The 17591-nt window shown below is 48.3% G+C and overlaps 1 protein-coding gene across 1 annotated transcript in view; it reads left to right on the top strand.

Annotated features, from left to right (window-relative positions):
• Positions 1–233: 233 nt before the first annotated feature.
• Positions 234–17591, top strand: part of ASGR2 (asialoglycoprotein receptor 2) — a 38523-nt gene continuing 21165 nt past the window's right edge. The window contains exon 1 of the mRNA XM_017850731.1: positions 234–252. The gene's annotated coding sequence lies outside the window, so the exon portion shown is untranslated. The remainder of the gene's footprint in view (positions 253–17591) is intronic.

Raw genomic sequence — 17591 nt, 5'->3', positions numbered from 1 at the left:
CTGGTGCAGCAGGGGAGACGGACAGTGCACCCAAACAAAGATTACGGAATATGCCCTGCATGGAGGTGGCACCAAAGAGGGCCTAGTGAGCTCTACTTGGTGAGTCAGGGAAGGCTCCTTCAGAAGGAGTTTCCTCTCCTCTGAAGTCACTTCCTGGAAGATGAGCTGAAGGTCACGAGATGGGTGCCTGGACTGGGATTCCAGGGATTCAGCAATGAGGAGGCTGGAGATGATCCTGTGTGGAGCTCAAAGGTAGGTGCAAGGGGTTTGGACCTTTCTTATCTTGTGCTGTTGAACAGAGGCAGGTCTGCAATGCCCGGGATGCACCCCAGGGGTGCAAAGTAGCAAGAGCTTTGGTTCTGGAGTCAGATGGAACTGGGTCTGTGTTCATTTGTAGCGATATAGCAAAATGCCTTAGAATGGGTAGTTTACAAACAACAGAAGTTTGTTGATCAGAGTTCTGGAGGCTGGGAAGGCCAAGATCAAGCACCAGGAGATTTAGTGCCTGGTGAGGACCCATTCATCATAGACAGCAACTTCTTTTTTTTTTTTTTGAGATAGAGTTTTGCTCTTGCTGCCTAGGCTAGAGTGCAGTGGCGTGATCTTGGCTCACTGCAACCTCTGCCTTCCAGCTTCAAGCAATTCTCCTGCCTCAGCCTCCCAAGTAGATGAGATTACAGGCGCCCACCACCATGCCCGTCTAAATTTTCTTTTTAGTAGAGATGGGGTTTCACCATGTTGGCCAGGCTTGTCTCAAACTCCCAAACTCAAGTGATCCTCCTGCCTCGGCCTCCCAAAGTGTTGGGATTACAGGTGTGAGCCACCGCGCCCAGACTTATGAGTGACCTTAATGAAGTTGCTTGATTTCTCTAGGCCTTAGTTTACTCATCTGTAAAATTGGGATCATAGCAGTCCCTTTTCCCTAGGCTTATTAGGAGGCTTAACTGAGATAATGGATGTAGCATGCAGGGTACAACGCCTGGCACATAAGAAGCTCTAACAAATGTACACCTGTATTGCAGTATTATCGATTATGTATCGATTGCAGTATTAGTGATCATGTGTCAGGCGCATGTTTTTCTTGGTTAGTTCATTTTGACTCAAGTAATATTTATTTCAAAAGTATTGCTTCTTAGCTTTATTTATTTATTTTTTGAGACAGTGTCTCACTCTTGTTGCCCCTGCTGGAGTGCAGTGGCGCGATCTCGGCTCACTGCAACCTCCACCTCCTCGGTTCAAGTAATTCTCCTGCCTCAGCCTTCCGAGTAGCTGGAATTTCAGGCGCCCGCCACCATGCCCGGCAAATTTTCTTTTCTTTTTTTTTTGTATTTTTAGTAGAGACAGGATTTCGCCATGTTGGCTAGGTTGATCTTGAACTCTTGACCTCAGGTGATCTACCGCCTCAACCTCTCAAAGTGTTGGGATTACAGGCGTGAGCCACCGCGCCTGGCCCAGCCTTATTTATTTGTATAAATTTACGGGAAACAAGTGTGACATGTATAGATTGTAGAGTGGTGAACTCAGGGCTTTTAGAGTCTCCATCACCCAAACAATGTACCTTGTACCCATTAGATAACACCTAATCATCCAGGAATATTTAATTTGAAATTAATTTTATATGAAAACAAACACATATATCAGATACTATATACTTGTGGCAAGTGGCTCTCCTGGAGTTTGCTGTCCTTTGACAGGCAGGTGTGTAGGTGGAAAGTCTGGAGGGTGAGGTTCTGGACTGAGGCTCTTCCAGGGGTGGCAGAGGCACCATTTCTCCAGAAAGCCATCTCTGGACAACTTATTTCTGGGGTCCCACTCACTCCATGCATGTGAACCTGTATATTTTCCTCTTTTTTTTTTTTTGAGATGGAGTTTCGCTCTTGTTGCCCAGGCTGGAGTGCAATGGTGCGATCTCGGCTCACCGCTAACTCTGCCTCCCAGGTTCAAGCGATTCTTCTACCTCAGTCTCCAGAGTAGCTGGGACTACAGGTGCATGCCACCATGCCTGGCTAACTTTTTTGTATTTTTAGTAGAGATGGGGTTTCACCACGTTGGCCACGCTGATCTCGATCTCCTGACCTTGCCATCCACCCACCTCAGCCTCCCAAAGTGCTGGGATTACAAGCATGAGTTTGTAACTGTGCTGTTCCTGAAGGCAGGGTCCCTTCATTTCTGTGCTTCTGACACAGGCAAGAGCTGCCACCCTGCGGGCATATGATGCCTCCCCCACCCCCCCAGGACCCTCGGATTGTGCTTAGCTTCATAGAGCCTTGTGATCCTGTCGAGAAGACAGAAAACCATTTGGTTCTGATACGGGAGTCGGGCAGGGAAGTGCTGGGGAGAGAAGGGCAGGTCTCTGGCTAGGGCTTCACCCCCGGGCCTGTGCCCACGGACCTCGATGAGGACAGGCATTTCTGTTTTCATGCCCAAATGTTGCATTTCCCAAGACCATCCTGGCCTGCCAAACCCCTATCCTGTGCCTATAAAAGCCCTGAGACCCTAGCAGGCAGACACACAAGCGGCTGGACGTTGAGGGGAACACACTGGCATAAGAGCACACTGACAGGCAGATGCGGGCAGGTCACTGACCAGCAGAACGATTTGCAGTTTGGCTGAGGTGGTTGGAGGAGAGTCCGGGCACCGGACGGCCCGACTCCAGGCATGGGGAGGCCGCCTTCCTGCTCCATCCCCCTTCTGGCCACCCCATCCACCTCACTGAGGTCTACCACTCAATAAAAAACCTTACACTCATTCTCCAAGCCCACATGTGATCCCGTTCTTCCAGTACACCAAGGCAAGAACGCCAAGACACAGAAAGCCCTCTGTGCTTGTGATAAGGCAGAGGGTCTAATAGAGCTGATTAACACAAGCCGCCTACAGACGGCAAAGCTAAAAGAACTCCCCGTCACACACGCCTACTGTTGCTTCAGGAGCTGCAAGCATTCGTCCCCAGATGCTGCTGTGGGGTTGGACACTCACAAGCTGCAGCAGGCTCCCCGCAGAGGTTTGAGCAGGGGGACTCTGAAGAAGTGAGTCATTCCCGCTGTCACACGCCCTGCGACGACAGGTACAAGGGAACCTTTCCCATTTCCGTTCCTGATTCCAGTCCCCAGTGCCCTTGTGGCATTTCAAAAACATGCATGTCGGCCACGCACGGTGGCTCACGCCTGTAATCCCAGCGCTTTGGGAGGCCGAGGCAGGTGGATCATGAGGTCAGGAGATCGAGACCATCCTGGCTAACGCGGTGAAACCCCGTCTCTACTAAAAATACAAAAAATTAGCTGGGCGAGGTGGCGGGCGCCTGTAGTCCCAGCTACTCGGCTCGGGAGGCTGAGGCAGGAGAATGGCGTGAACCCGGGAGGTGGAGCTTTGCAGTGAGCCAAGATTGTGCCACTGCACTCCAGCCTGGGTGACAGAGCGAGACTCCGTCTAAAAAAAAATAAAAGAAAATTAGCCGGGCGTGGTGCATGCCTGTAATCCCAGTTACTCAGGAGGCTGAGGCAGGAGAATCGCTTGAACCCGGGAGGCGGAGGTTGCAGTGAGCCGAGATCATGTCACTGCTCTCCAGCCTGACAACAGAGCCAGACTCTGTCTCAACAACAACAACAAAAAATAATAATAATAATAAATAAAAAGCATGCATTCCTTTCAACGTAGAGTTATCTACACCACAAAAAATCCTGGGTTACATGAATTTTATAAACCAGCCAGGGGGAACCAGGCCTCTAGCAACAAGACCATGGCAAACACTGTGGATGTAGATAGATGCAGAACACAGTAGATTAACGAGGCGTGATCCACTGCAGGGTTCTTTCTGGGACTGATAGAACACTGCTTTACAAAACAAAGAGAAGCAGTTTGGAAACCTGCAGGGCGTCACTGCTCGCAGGAAACACCAGTTCTTATGAGCTGTTGCAAAAGCTGGGGACTTTCTGATGTTTGAGCTGCTGATTTCGTGGTTTTCATGGGGCTTCTTGTACCTCACCCTGCCTTTCCAGTGCACCCAGTGGAGACCAAGGGACAGTGGCCCTGGGGGTCAATGACTTGAGAAGGAGACACAGATCTGAGGCCAGCAGGGCCAGGGGTCAGGGGTCAGGGACCAGCTGGGCAGGAGCAGGGATATCCCTTCACGACAATGGGGCTCATGGGATTGGGATCAATGTGTGTGAGTGTGTATGTCCCTGCCCAAATTGTTATTCAACTTCCACCTTAGCATCTCACCTCAGGGTCTTCTCTTTCTTCTTCCTTTCTTTCTTTCCCTTCTTTTCTTTCTTTCCCTCCCTTTCTTCCTTCCTTCCTTCTGTTTGGACGAACGGAGGCAGGATGGCGCACTCTGTCGGCCTCCTTTGCCAGAGGCCAACAGACCTCTCCCTACCCACCTACTTCCCTGAAGCTAGGTGACCAAAAATAAACTTGCAGTTTTGCTCCTGGCCTTTGCCTACTCGCTGGTTCTTTTGTGCTCGCTCTGGTGGTCTTTAGAAAAACAAATCACCTTCCTCCCTCCCTCCCTTCTTCCCTCCCTTCCTTCCTTCCTTCCTTCCTTCTCTTTCTTTTCTTCCCGGTTCAAGTGATTCTCCTGCCTCAGCCTCGAGAGTAGCTGGGACAACAGGCATGTGCCACCACACCTGGCTAATTTTGTATTTTTAGTAGAGACAGGATTTCACCATGTTGGTCAGGTTGGTCTTGAACTCCTGACCTCAAGTGATCCACCTCCCTGGGCCTCCCAAAATGCTGGGATTATAGGCATGAGCCACGGCTCCTGGCCCTTTTAGTTCCTCTTTCTACATTGGGCATTTAACCCACTCCTGCCCCTCTTCCCCGCTCAGTTAACCCTGCTCCCACTTTCTCAGCCGCATACAAAGCTTCTTCAGGAAGCCTTACTTTCCTTGCCCACAGGTCCTCCCTAGCCAGTGCTGTGTTGATGGTTCTGCCTACAAGATCGACTAATCTACCTTTTCTTTTTTTTTCAAATTTATTTTTTATTGTTTGTAGAGACAGGGTCCCACTATGTTGCCCAGGCTGGTCTCAAACTCCTGGCCTCAAGCCATTCTCCTGTCTCTGTCTCCTTAAGTGCTAGGATTACAGTCGTGAGCACCTGCACCTAGCCCAAGATCTGCTTTTTTTTTTTTTTTTTTTTTTTTTTTGAGATGGAGTCTTTGCTCTTGTCACCCAGGCTGGAGTGCAGTGGTGCGATCTCGGCTCGCTGCAACCTCTGCCTCCTGGGTTCAAGCGATTCTCCTGCCTCAGTCTCCCGAGTACCTGTGATTACAGGCGTCACCACCATGACTGGCTTTTTTTTTTTTTTTTGTTTTTTTTATTGTAGAGATTGGGTTTCTCCATGTTGGCCAGGCTGGTCTTGTACTCCTGACCTCAGAGGATCCACCCACCTCAGCCTCCCAAAGTGCTGGGGTTACAGGCATGAGCCATTGCGCCTGGCCATGATCTGCTTTTAATCTGGCATCTTCTCACTGTTGTCACAGCCACCTCCAGTCCCAAACACCATCATCACCTCTCTTCTGGGACTTTGGCACCAACATCCCCTGCCCACTCTCACCCCTAAAGGTTCATCCTCATACAGCAGCCTGAAGGTGACTTTAAAAAATGTAAATCAGGCCGTGTGTCTCCTTGTTTAACTCATCAGCAATTCCCCATTTCACAGAGGAGAAAACTCCTCCAAACTCCTCTGGTCTTCCATGCCCTGGAGGTCCCCGGTGATCCAGCCCCTTCCTCCCTCTCTGGCCCCATCCTCTGCCTCCTCTGCTCTCCCTCACTGGCCTGCTCCCTCTTCCCCAGCACATACCTGCCATGCAATATGTGAGTGAGTGAGCCAGAGACAGGCAGAGAGGGAGCCTGTGGAGGAGGGAACGGCCGAAGCGGGGAATGAGGCAGATAAACACAGGAAGACAGAGATCAGGGGAAGTGGAAACAGACTGTGGCGGAGAAGCCAGGGAATTCTCTCCTAATTTGGGGAACCTCACTTTCTCCAGGGTCCAACCCCTTCTCTTTGTTGGAATTGGGCCTGGGACAGGTTGCTAGTGGGGTTGGGGCTGATGGAGGTGTGGGGAGCCGGGAACTGAGTCCAGGACTGAGTTCTGGACCAGGCTGGAGATGGGCCGGGTAGGAACTGGGAATTTGTCCCTTTCAACTCCTGGGCTCCTCATTTTGTGATTGGGGTGGGGAGGGGACTGTCTAGAAGGGTTGGTGGTTCCCCTTTCTCTCACATCTTTTTTCGCTTCCTGCTCTTGAAGTTCCCAAAATTGTTAGTGTCTCCATTCCCAACCAGGAACTGATTCTTCTGCTCCCATCCTCCAGCCTCAGCTGCAGGAAGCTGGGGTCTTCCTCTGGGGCTCAGGTGCCAGGCTCTCCGGCCCGCCCATACTGACTCCTGTCACTCCCCAGAGGGATACATGTAAGTCAGGTACCTGAAGCTCAAGGGGAGGGAAGCAGAGCTTTCTCTGCAGCAACTGGAAGAGGATAAAAAGAGTAAATGAATTGATTTTCTTTTCTTTTTTTTTGTTTTTGAGATGGAGTCTCGCTGTGTCGCTAGGCTGGAGTGCAATGGCGTGATCTCGGCTCACTGCAACCTCTGCCTCCCGGGTTCAAGCGATTCTCCTGCCTCAGCCTCGCGAGTAGCTGGGATTACAAGCGCGCAGCACCACACCCAGCTAATTTTTGTATTTTTAGTAGAGATGTGATTTCATCATGTTGGCCAGGATGGTCTTGATCTCCTGACCTTGTGATCCACTTGCCTCGGCCTTCCAAAGTGCTGGGGTTACAGGCGTGAGCCACTGCGCCCGGCCAGGAATTGATTTTCGTTGAGTACCTACCATAAGAGTGAAGGAACGGATTTTCACCGAGCACCTACAATGTGACGGCTTTGCTCATACAAAAAAAAAAAAAAGGCTCAGTGTTAGACACTTTGCCTTACATTAACCCATTTCATTCCAACAAGAACAGAGTGAGGCAGGTATTATCATACCCACTTCCAGCTGAAGAAACTGAAGATCAGAAAACTTGAGTCACTTGTCCAAGGTTCCCTTATTGCTGGTAAGCGGCAGAACCAGGGCCCTGCCTGGCTTCCCACAGGGAGTCACTTTTACATGGATCAGACTCTTGTTTTTTTTTTTCTGGGTTGGTGCTGGGCACGGAGGTTGAGCGGTGAGTAAGGTAGTTCCTGAGGTCAGGGAGCTGGCAGTCCAGACAGGGAGAGAAGCACAAAGCAGGAGCCGAGGCCATCGGTGCCTTCATGCAACACAGATTCATGGGGACAGACCAAGCGCAGGTACCTTTCTAGGTGCTGGGGATTTAGGACTGAGTGAGCCTAAGTCCCTGCTGTCTCAGTGCCTGGCTGTATGTGCAGAAAGATAATAACCGAAATATATAACATTCATTATCAAATGGTGATGAGTGCTGTGGAGAAAAAGAGAGCAGGGAAGGAAAAGGGGAAGGGTGTGGTGGGCGTACACAGAGTCTCCTGATGTGGGGACACAGGTGGGCGGGGCATGAAGGCCACCCTGTTGGCGTATTGGCCTCTGGGCGTCTCAGACTGGTGCTGGGGGCCTGTCCATGTGTGTCCTGTCCACTCGCCTGGCGAAAGGGGAGTCCAGGGTGGCTCTGCTGCAGGTGGTCTTGGCATGGGTGGGGCGCTGTCTCCAGTGGCCTGCCTTGGACCCTGCCCTTTGGCATGTGGACCCTAAAGTCAAGCAGAGCTTTTCATGTTCATGCTGGTATTTGTGTACTGAACAAACTGTTTATTACCATTTTGTTTCCTTAAAGAAATTAACAGCCAATTTGTTAAAGTACATTTTATTTTATTTTATTTTATTTTATTATTTTTTTTTTTTTGAGGCGGAGTCTTGCTCTGCCGCCCAGGCTGGAGTGCTGTGGCCGGCTCTCAGCTCACTGCAAGCTCCGCCTCCCGGGTTCACGCCATTCTCCTGTCTCAGCCTCCCGAGTAGCTGGGACTATAGGCGCCCGCCACCTCGCCCGGCTAGTTTTTTTTGTATTTTTTAGTAGAGACGGGGTTTCACCGTGTTAGCCAGGATGGTCTCGATCTCCTGACCTCGTGATCCGCCCGTCTCGGCCTCCCAAAGTGCTGGGATTACAGGCTTGAGCCACCGCGCCCGGCGTTAAAGTACATTTTAAACCTAATTTTCCTTAAGCTTCTTGTAAGTTCAGCTTATAAACGTAATTATTCTTTTTTGTTTGTTTGTTTTTTGAGACAGAGTCTCACTCTGTCACCCAGGCTGGAGTGCAATGGCATAACCTCGGCTCACTGCAACCTTCGCCTCCTGGGTTCAAGCGATTCTCCTGCCTCAGCCTTCGGAGTAGCTGGGATTACAGGCACCCGCCACCACGCCCGGCTAATTTTTTGTATTTTTATTAGAAACGGGGTTTCACCATGTTGGCCAGGCTGGTCTCGAACTCCTGACCTCAGGTGATTCACCCACCTCGGCCTTCCAAAGTGCTGGGATTACAGGTGTGATCCACCGCACCCAGCCATAATCATTCTTTTAATAAACTGTGCTAAATAAGAGCCACCAACCTTACCTTCTCACTGAGTATTGCGTAATAGTGAAGGTCAAAGACACAAAACTCTCTTAAATAATCAGCTTCATTCACAATGCAGTTAAATGCCTAGAAACATTTAAAAACTGAGTTTACACATTTGGTGTATTTTAAGGATTTGATTTTAACAATAAAAAACTAGTAAATAAGGCAAATTAATATTCATAAGGAATCTCAAGGTCTCTTCAACATTCCAACATTGTTTACAAACCTAATCAAATTATGTCATACATTTCAACTGAAGAAGAAAGCACGAGTCTAAAATCAAGTACTTCATTTTATATTTTAATTTGCTATCACAGGCTAATTTCAAATCTTTTAGTATGCTGAATTTTCTTACACGTTATAATACCAAATATAGATTGTCTTAAATTTAGCACAAATGTATTAATACTAGATGTTAGCTTTACTTCGTTGCCTATATATTTAGTTTCAAATCTTCCTAGGTTTGGAATACACATTTTTGAAGGGAAAGCATTTACGTTCTGTGTCCCCTGGGGTTACCGGACGCTGCCTGGGGCTGCTTGCTGGACAGAGTTCTGACACTGCCCATTACTAGTATAATTTTCCTGGAGCCACAGGGAGAAGCTCTCTATCCCGTTCTAGTTGCTAAATCCATGCTCTCCAGATGGGATTGAACTCACAGCCCATATTTCTTGGGTTCTATATTTTTCCATATTCCATATATATTTTTTTGGTTGACTTGAATAGACGGGATACTGAACTACCACTGTGGTTGCAACTAAGTTATTTCACTTTCCTGCTGGGGTGAACACAGAATTCTTTACCATTTATTCAGTGTGAGCAGGATCCAACTCTACCAGGCATTTATGATTGGCTTGTGCGGATGACCTTATGGGGGAAATGCATTCTTTTCAGCTCCTACGGTGGCCTCCACCTGTCCACGTTCTGCGCCGGTTCCTTTGGCTCGACCTTTTTCCTTCTGGGGTAGCACAGGACTTTCCCTCGGATCACTCCCGCTTTGCCTTCACACTGCGAGGTTACAGGAAGTCCTGAAGATCTCTTCCAGTCTTCCCCGAGACTGTGGTTTGCTGAGCAGGAACACCCTTCTCCCTTAGCTAGGCTTGGCTCTTTCGGGCTTTTTTGGAGCAAGGTAATTCTGAGGTCCTGGGCCCTCAGAGAACTCCAGTTAGGACACAACATTCCCTTTACCTATTTCTTTTTTTTTTTTTTGGTGGAGTCTGGCTCTGTCGCCCAGGCTGGAGTGCAGTGGCACAATCTCAGCTCACTACAACCTCTGCCTCCTGGGTTCAAGCCATTCTCGTGCCTCAGCCTCCTGAGTAGCTGAGACTACAGGCGTGCATCACCATGCCGGCTAATTTTTGTATTTTTAGTAGAGAAGGGGTTTCACCATGTTGACCAGGCTGGTCTCAAACTCCTGACCTCAAGTGATCCATCCACCTCGGCCTCCCAAAGTGCTGGGATTACAGGCGGGTGCCACCGCGCCTGGCCCCCTTTACCTATTTCTGAAATCCTTGCTAAGCTTCTGAGAGGGTCCTCCTGGAAGCCTTTACGTCATAGGAGCCTTGTGGGCTGCTCCTGCCCCCTGGGGTGGGAGAGGGGAGGACAAGGCACCTCCCACCTGTAGAAACTCTTCTCCAAATGCCTCCTTCTCTTCCTTCCAGCCCACTTTATGTTTTTGTTTTAGAATCTCATCCGCTGTTATAAAGAACATCCACTTTTAGGCCGGGTGCGGTGACTCACGCCTGTAATCCCAGCACTTTGGGGGGCAGAGGCGGGCGGATCACGAGGTCAGGAGATCGAGACCATCCTGGCTAACATGGTGAAACCCTGTCTCTACTAAAAACACACACAAAAAAGTTAGCTGGGCTTGGTGGCACTGTAGTCCCAGCTACTCTGGAAGCTGAGACAGGAGAATCACTTGAACCCGGGAGGTGGAGATTGCAGTGATCCAAGATCACGCCACTGCACTCCATCCTGGGTGAGAGAGCAAAACTCCATCTAAAAAAAAAAAAAAAAAAATTAAGAACATACACTTCTTCTGGAAAACAAAACCCGCTTTTTTCCATGGACACTTGGAGTGGAGACAAAAGTGACTCCATCTTGGCTGTTAATGCACCATGTTGGCCAGGCGTGGTGGCTCACACCTGTGATCCCAGCACTTTGGGAGGCCGAGGCGGGCGGATCACGAGGTCAGGAGATCGAGACCATCCTGGTTAACACGGTGAAACCCCGTCTCTACTAAAAATATAAAAAATTAGCTGGGCGTGGTGGCGGGCACCTGTAGTCCCAGCTACTCGGGAGGCTGAGGCAGGAGAATCACTTGAAACTGGGCGGCGGAGGTTGCAGTGAGCCGAGATCGCACCATTGCACTCCAGCCTGGGTGACAAGAGAGACTCTGTCTCAAAAAATTGTAGAGATGAAGGTCTTGCAGTGTTGCTCAGTCTGGTTTCAAACTCCTGGTCTTGGAGGATCCTTCTGCCTCAGCCTCCTGAAGAGTGCTGGAATTACAGGTTTGAGCCACTGCGCCCGGCTAGTGTTCCTATGATTTCTCTCTTTCTTTTTTTTTGAGATGGAGTCTTGCTCTGTCACCAGACTGGAGTGCAGTGGTGCCATCCTGGCTCACTGCAACCTCCACCTCCCGGGTTCAAGCAATTCCTCTGCCTCAGTGTCCCGAGTAGCTGGGATTACAGGCATCTGCCATCACGCCCGGCTAAGGGTTTTTTTTGTATTTTCAGTAGAGACAGGGGTTCACCATGTTGGCCAGGCTGGTCTCAAACTCCTGACCTCAAGTGATCCGCCCACCTCAACCTTCCAAAGTGTTGGGATTATAGGTGTAAGCCACGGCGCCCGGCCTGTTCTCTGGATTTATGTGGCAATATAGAGGGAGCTGGGACAGCAACTTGTCCTCTATGAAGCGTTGCTCTTGTGGTTTGCAGCCAAGCTTGTAGCTCTTCTGCCTCCTTTAGAGCCAGTGTGCCCTGCTAAGGGGAGTCACAGTACTGCAGAGGCCTCAGCTCACTAGGGACCTGGCATCTGAGGCACTTCTTGCAGACCTCAATACCATTGAACTCGGCACTCCAAATAGCCCTGTCCCCCGCTCACGCCACCTGAACAGGGTAGGGATATTTGTGGCATTCCTTGGGGGTCCTTCTGTTTGCTCCGCAGACAGGGCTCCTTCTGCCTCCCTCCACACCAGAGTCCTGGGCTGCTCTGCCCTTCACTCACCCTTATCCACACCACACCTTGCAGAGATGCATCAGAGTTTGTGGCATGGGAGGGAAATCTTTTCTTAATTTCCAATAGTTATATGAGTATTTTCTTTATTGAATTATTACTACTGTAACTTCAATAAGGAACATATTGGGAAGTTGTGTGGAGAGAATGTATTAGTCAAGGTTCTCTAGAGGGACATACTAATAGGATAGATGTATATATGAAAGGGAGTTTATTAAGGAGTATTGACTCACACTAACACAAAGAGAAGTCCACAATAGGCTATCTGCAAGCTGAGGAGCAAGGAAGCCAGTCTGAGTCCCCAAATCTCCAAAGTAGGGAAGCCAACAGTGCAGCCTTCAGTCTTTGGCCGAAGGCCTGAAAGCCCCTGGCAAACCACTGGTCCAAGAGTCCAAAAGCTGAAGAACGTGGAGTCCGATGTTCCAGGGGAGGAAGCATCCAGCATGGGGGAAAGATGGAGGCTGGAAGACTCAGGCAGTTGAGTCCTTCCGGGTTCCTCTGCCTGCATTTATCCTAGCTGAGATGGGAGCTGATTACATGGTGCTCACCCAGGTTGAGGGCGGGCCTGCCTCTCCCAGTCCACTGACTCAAATGTGAATCTCCTTTGGCAACACCCTCACAGACACACCCAGGAACAATACTTTGCATCGTTCAATCGCAATCAAGTTGACACTCAATAGTAGCCATCACAGAGAAATACACAGGCTCAGGTATTCATCCTGGACTGGATGCTTCCCTCCTTGTCTTCCTTCTGCCTGTCTGGCTGCACTTCCCCTTCTCTCCAGGTCCATGTGGGTGTTTTTCAGGCTCTGTTCTAGACCCTTCTCTCTGCTTCCCTGGCTTTGATTGCCTTTGATGGTTCCCGGTCTTCAGCCCCCAAGTGTCTGATTCATCTGTGTCCAACTGCCTTCTAGCCAGCTCCACCTGAATGCACCACCAGCACAAGAAACCCATGTCCCAAACAAAACTCGGTGACTCCGGCCGGGCGAGGTGGCTCAAGCCTGTAATCCCAGCACTTTGGGAGGCCGAGATGGGCGGATCACGAGGTCAGGAGATCGAGACCATCCTGGCTAACACTGTGAAACCCCGTCTCTACTAAAAAATACAAAAAACTAGCCAGGCGACGTGGCGGGCGCCTGTAGTTCCAGCTACTCGGGAGGCTGAGGCTGAGATCTGGCCACTGCACTCCAGCCTGGGCGGCAGAGCGAGACTCCGTCTCAAAAAAAAAAAAACTCGGTGACTCCTTGCCCTGCTGCCAACCAGCTCTCCCATGGGCTCCTTGTCTGATGAGTGGCTTCATCAGCCAGCCACCTGCTTATTTCAACCCGAAAACTGGCTCTCCCGAATTCCCCTCTCCTCTGCTTCCCACAGCCGATGTTTACAATGGTTGCTGCTAAGTCTGTGCCTCTCCTGTAGTTGGGCTTCCTAGGGTTCTTGCTAACATCCTTTAGAATACAGGGATGGAGCTGAGTGCAGTGGCTCACACCTGTAATCCCAGAATTTTGGGGGCGGAGGCAGGTGGATCACCTGAGGTCAAGAGTTCTAGACCAGCCTGGCCAAAGTGGTGAAACCCTGTCTCTACGAAAAATACAAAAATTAGCCAGGCGAGGTGGCGGGCGCCTGTACTCCCAGCTACTTGGGAGGCTGAGGCAGGAGAATCGCTTGAACCTGGGAGGCGGAGGTTGCAGTCACCTGAGATCCTGCCACTGCACGCCAGCCTGGGTGACAGAGCGAGACTCCATCTCAGAAAAATAAATAAATACGAAATAATTAATAATACGAGGGCAGGAAAGTACAATTACTGGTCAGCTTTCCTCAGACTAGACCCCTCCCCATGCCAGGTGACCATTACACAAAGTGGAGAGGTGATTTATTAATATCCTACTGCTTATTTCCTGAGATGAGGATTAGCTCTTATACCACTGCTGTCTTCCAAATGCAGTTATATCAGCATCTTTAGTTAAAAAACAAAAATGAAGCATTCACATGACACGTCTATGTAAATGTTACGTCCTGCAGAACCTAGTACTCTACTGTGATAACATTCCTCTTCTTGCATAATTTCTTTTGCTTTTACTGGAGATATGCCAGTTATTCTAATCTTGCAGTGTTTTCCTTAGGACAGTTTTCTATTTCTTAGAATAAAAACTCTCTAAAATAAGATTCTCCTTTCTCAGGAGGACTTCCTTTGTGGCGTTCTTAGCCACAGTCAGTGTCTTGAGTGTTAATTTAATTCAAATTATTTGCTGTTATCCTAGCAGACTCACAACTCCTGGTTATTCCATCATGCCCACAGGAGAAGAGAAAAGGGCCAGTGCCCCTCTTCTGATTTTGAAACCGGCCCTATAGTTCCATAGACAGTTTTCGATAAACATGGAACTTGACCCTTCTGCTGTTAAAACTTGAAACTCTTCAAGTTAAAACTTGAAATATATGTGTGTATATATACACACATATATTTATTTATTTATTTATTTTTTGAAATGGAGTCTTGCTCTGTTGCCCAGGCTGCAGTGGCGTGGCGTGACCTTGGCTCACTGCAACCTCTGCCTCCCGGGTTCAAGCGATTCTCCTGCCTCAGCCTCCTGAATATAGCTGGGATTACAGGTGTCTCTCACCACGCCCAGCTAATTTTTGTATTTTTAGTAGAGACGGGGTTTCACCCTGTTGATCAGGCTGGTCTTGAACTCCTGACCTCGTGATCCACCCACCTTGGCCTCCCTAAGTGCTGGGATTACAGGCATGAGCCACCACGCCCGAAGGAAACTTATATTTGTTTGATCTGAGTTCCTTCCTCAGGAAAGTACCTTCAGTCCTCTCAAAAATGTAGAGGAGGTCAGGAGTTCAAGACCAGCCTGACCAACAAAGTAAAACCCCATCTCTACTAAAAATACAAAAAGTACCCGGGCATGGTGGTGGGCACCTGTAATCCCAGCTACTCAGGAGGCTGAGGCAGGAGAATCACTTGAACCCAGGAGGCAGAGATTGTGGTGAGCTGAGATCACGCCACTGTACTCCAGCCTGGGTGACAGAGTGAGACTCCTTAAAAAAAAAAATGTATGAAAGAACTGAAACTCACCAGATCATGCACCAAATACCACCTTGCACCTCCCTAGTTCCTGTTTTCTTACACATTGTTAAATTTCTTCCCTGCTATATAACCCTTAGTTTTAGTCACTCCTGGAGATGGATTTGAGACAGCTCCCATCTCTTTGGCTGCAGCACCTGATTTAAAGCCTTTTTCCTTCGCACTACTCATTATCTCAGTGATTGGCTTTCTTTGTGCAGCACAAGCCGCAGGACTTAGACTGAACTCCTGATGTTTCGCTAACACCCAAGCTGGAGTGCAGTGGCGCGATCTCGGCTCACTGCAACCTCCGCCTCCTGGGTTCAAGCGATTCTCCTGCCTCAGCCTCCTGAGTAACTGGGACTACAGGTGCACAGCACCATGCCCGGCTAGTTTTTGTATTTTCAGTAGAGATGGGGTTTCACCATGTTGGCCAGGATGGGTTTCGGTAACAATTTGAAATAAGAATCTTATCCTTGCTAAGGGATTCTAAGTGCAACAGATTAACAAGGACAATGGCCAATCAGAATCATAGGCAATTTCTGGAAATTATTTCTACTGGTGATGGTAACAATTTCTGTTAAACTCTTGAGAGCCTTACGCCTTCCACAGAGATATTAAATGTTACAGCGAACATAAAAAGTCAGCAGGAATTATGAGTGCCCACCTAGGTTTCCACAGTGCGTGAGAGAACAAGACGGGGAGTTAGTAAACGTTCTCACTTTCACGGCTTATCAAATGAGAGTCTTTACTGCTTCCTTAACTTATGTTCTTTTTTTTAGACCGAGTTTCGCTCTTCTTGCCCAAGCTGGAGTGCAATGGTGCAATCTTGGCTCACCGCAATCTCCTCCTCCCAGGTTCAAGTGATTCTCCTGGCTCAACTTCCTTAGTAGCTGGGATTATAGGCACCCACCACCACACCCGGCTAATTTTGGAGTTTTAATAGAGACAGGGTTTCTCCATGTTGGTCAGGCTGATCTTGAACTCCCCACCTCAGGTGATCTGCCCACCTTGGCCTCCCAAAGTGCTGGGATTACAGGCGAGAGCCACCGTGCCCAGACCTTAAACCCATGTTCTTTATGGTGACTTGCATTTCCAAGGCCAGGTTCTGGAATTTCACCAGTTTGCATTATAAGAAAGTCAGCCTGTAGGCAAAAAATACAGAAAGAACTGAATAAGATTTTCTTTCCTAATAATGAAAAAGGCTTATACTGAGATGTTCCTTCTACATGTATTATTTTTGGATTATTTCCTGACTTCCTGTGCTAATTCCTGACATGGGAGTAGGTGATACATAGTCTGAGAACTGGAGTATCTGGCCGTTCTGTAGCCTGCCCTCTCATACCATTGATCATTTGAGTCTACAATTCTGGGTCGAAAAAAATTTTCCTTGGCAGTTTGAAGGCGTCATCCTGTGGTCTCTTCGTGTTCAATGTAACAGCTGTAAAGTGAAATCCATTCTGATTCTTGTTTCTTTGTAGGTGATTTACTCCCACTCCTGGTAGTTTTAGAATTTTCTTTTATCTCTGGTATTCTGAAATTACATGGTGACATGCTTTGGGTCATTTTTGAATGAATGTGCTTGGCTGGGCTATTACTAGAATACCTAAATCTGGAGACTTATCCTTTTAAATTCTAAGTACCATCCTTGTATTCTTTCTTTGATCTTTTTCTTCCTTTTCTTCCTCTTATTTATCTTCTAGAGCTTCTGTTAGTTGAATGTTGGCTCTTTAAACGTATTGTTTGTGTTATTTGTGGAGGTTTTATGGGGCTAATAAAAAAAGAACCCTTTCTTTTCTTCTTAAGTTTGAAATCAATTGAGAACCAAGACACAGTAGACAGATGAGGGGGTATCAAAATGTCAGCCTAATTACTGATCAGCAACAAGGAGGATTTGACTTCAAACCTTATATCAAAAAACCTTGTAATTAGTTAATCCAAGAATTAAGCAGATGTATCCACCCAGTCACAGGCAGAGGAGGGCAAAGTAGGTGCAGCTCTGCGCTGCCTGGCAGAGAGTAGAATACAAGATGTGCTTCTTGTGGGCAGGAAGATAACAAAGGGAGCCCCCAAGGGGTGGAGCCAAGCATGCCAATCAGTCAGTCTCCTCCCCTGAGGAGGTGTGGGTTAAGAAGGGGAGTCTGGGCCCCGTGCGGTGGCTCTTGCCTGTAATCCCAGCACTTTGGGAAGCTAAGGCGGGCAGATCACCTGAGGTCAGGAGTTCGAGACTAGCCTGGCCAACATGGTGAAACCCCATCTCTGCTAAAAATACAAAAATTAGCTGGGTGTGGTGGTGAGTGCCTGTAATCCCAGCTACTCAGGAGGCTGAGGCAGGAGAATCACTTGAACCCAGGAGGCGGAGGTCGCAGTGAGCTGAGATTGCGCCACTGTACTCCAGCCTGGGCAACAAGGAGACTCTGTCTCAAAAAAAAAAAAAAAAAAAAGAAAAGAAAAAAAGAAAAGAAAAGAAAGAAAGAAAGGGAGTCTGGACTTTGTCTAGTTTCCTTAGTGGGAATTACATTCAGTAGCATGAAACCAGAGAAAAAATAATTTCTCCCAATTTAACTGTTTTATCATTAAAACAAAAAAACTCTATGTCTTTTTTATTTTTCCTGGAAGATTTTCTAAATTTTATATTTCAGATCTTCTATTAAATTTTTTGGAGTTAACAATATGTATATTTTTCTATTTTCTTTTTTTTGAGACGGAGTCTTGCTCTGTCGCCCAGGCTGGAGTGCAG

The sequence above is a fragment of the Rhinopithecus bieti genome, unplaced genomic scaffold (genome assembly GCF_001698545.2).
Source record: "Rhinopithecus bieti isolate Rb0 unplaced genomic scaffold, ASM169854v2 scaffold_32008, whole genome shotgun sequence".
NCBI classification, from domain to species: domain Eukaryota; kingdom Metazoa; phylum Chordata; class Mammalia; order Primates; family Cercopithecidae; genus Rhinopithecus; species Rhinopithecus bieti.
Note: the sequence above shows the minus strand (reverse complement) of the source record. Positions and strands in the feature narration are given on the sequence as shown.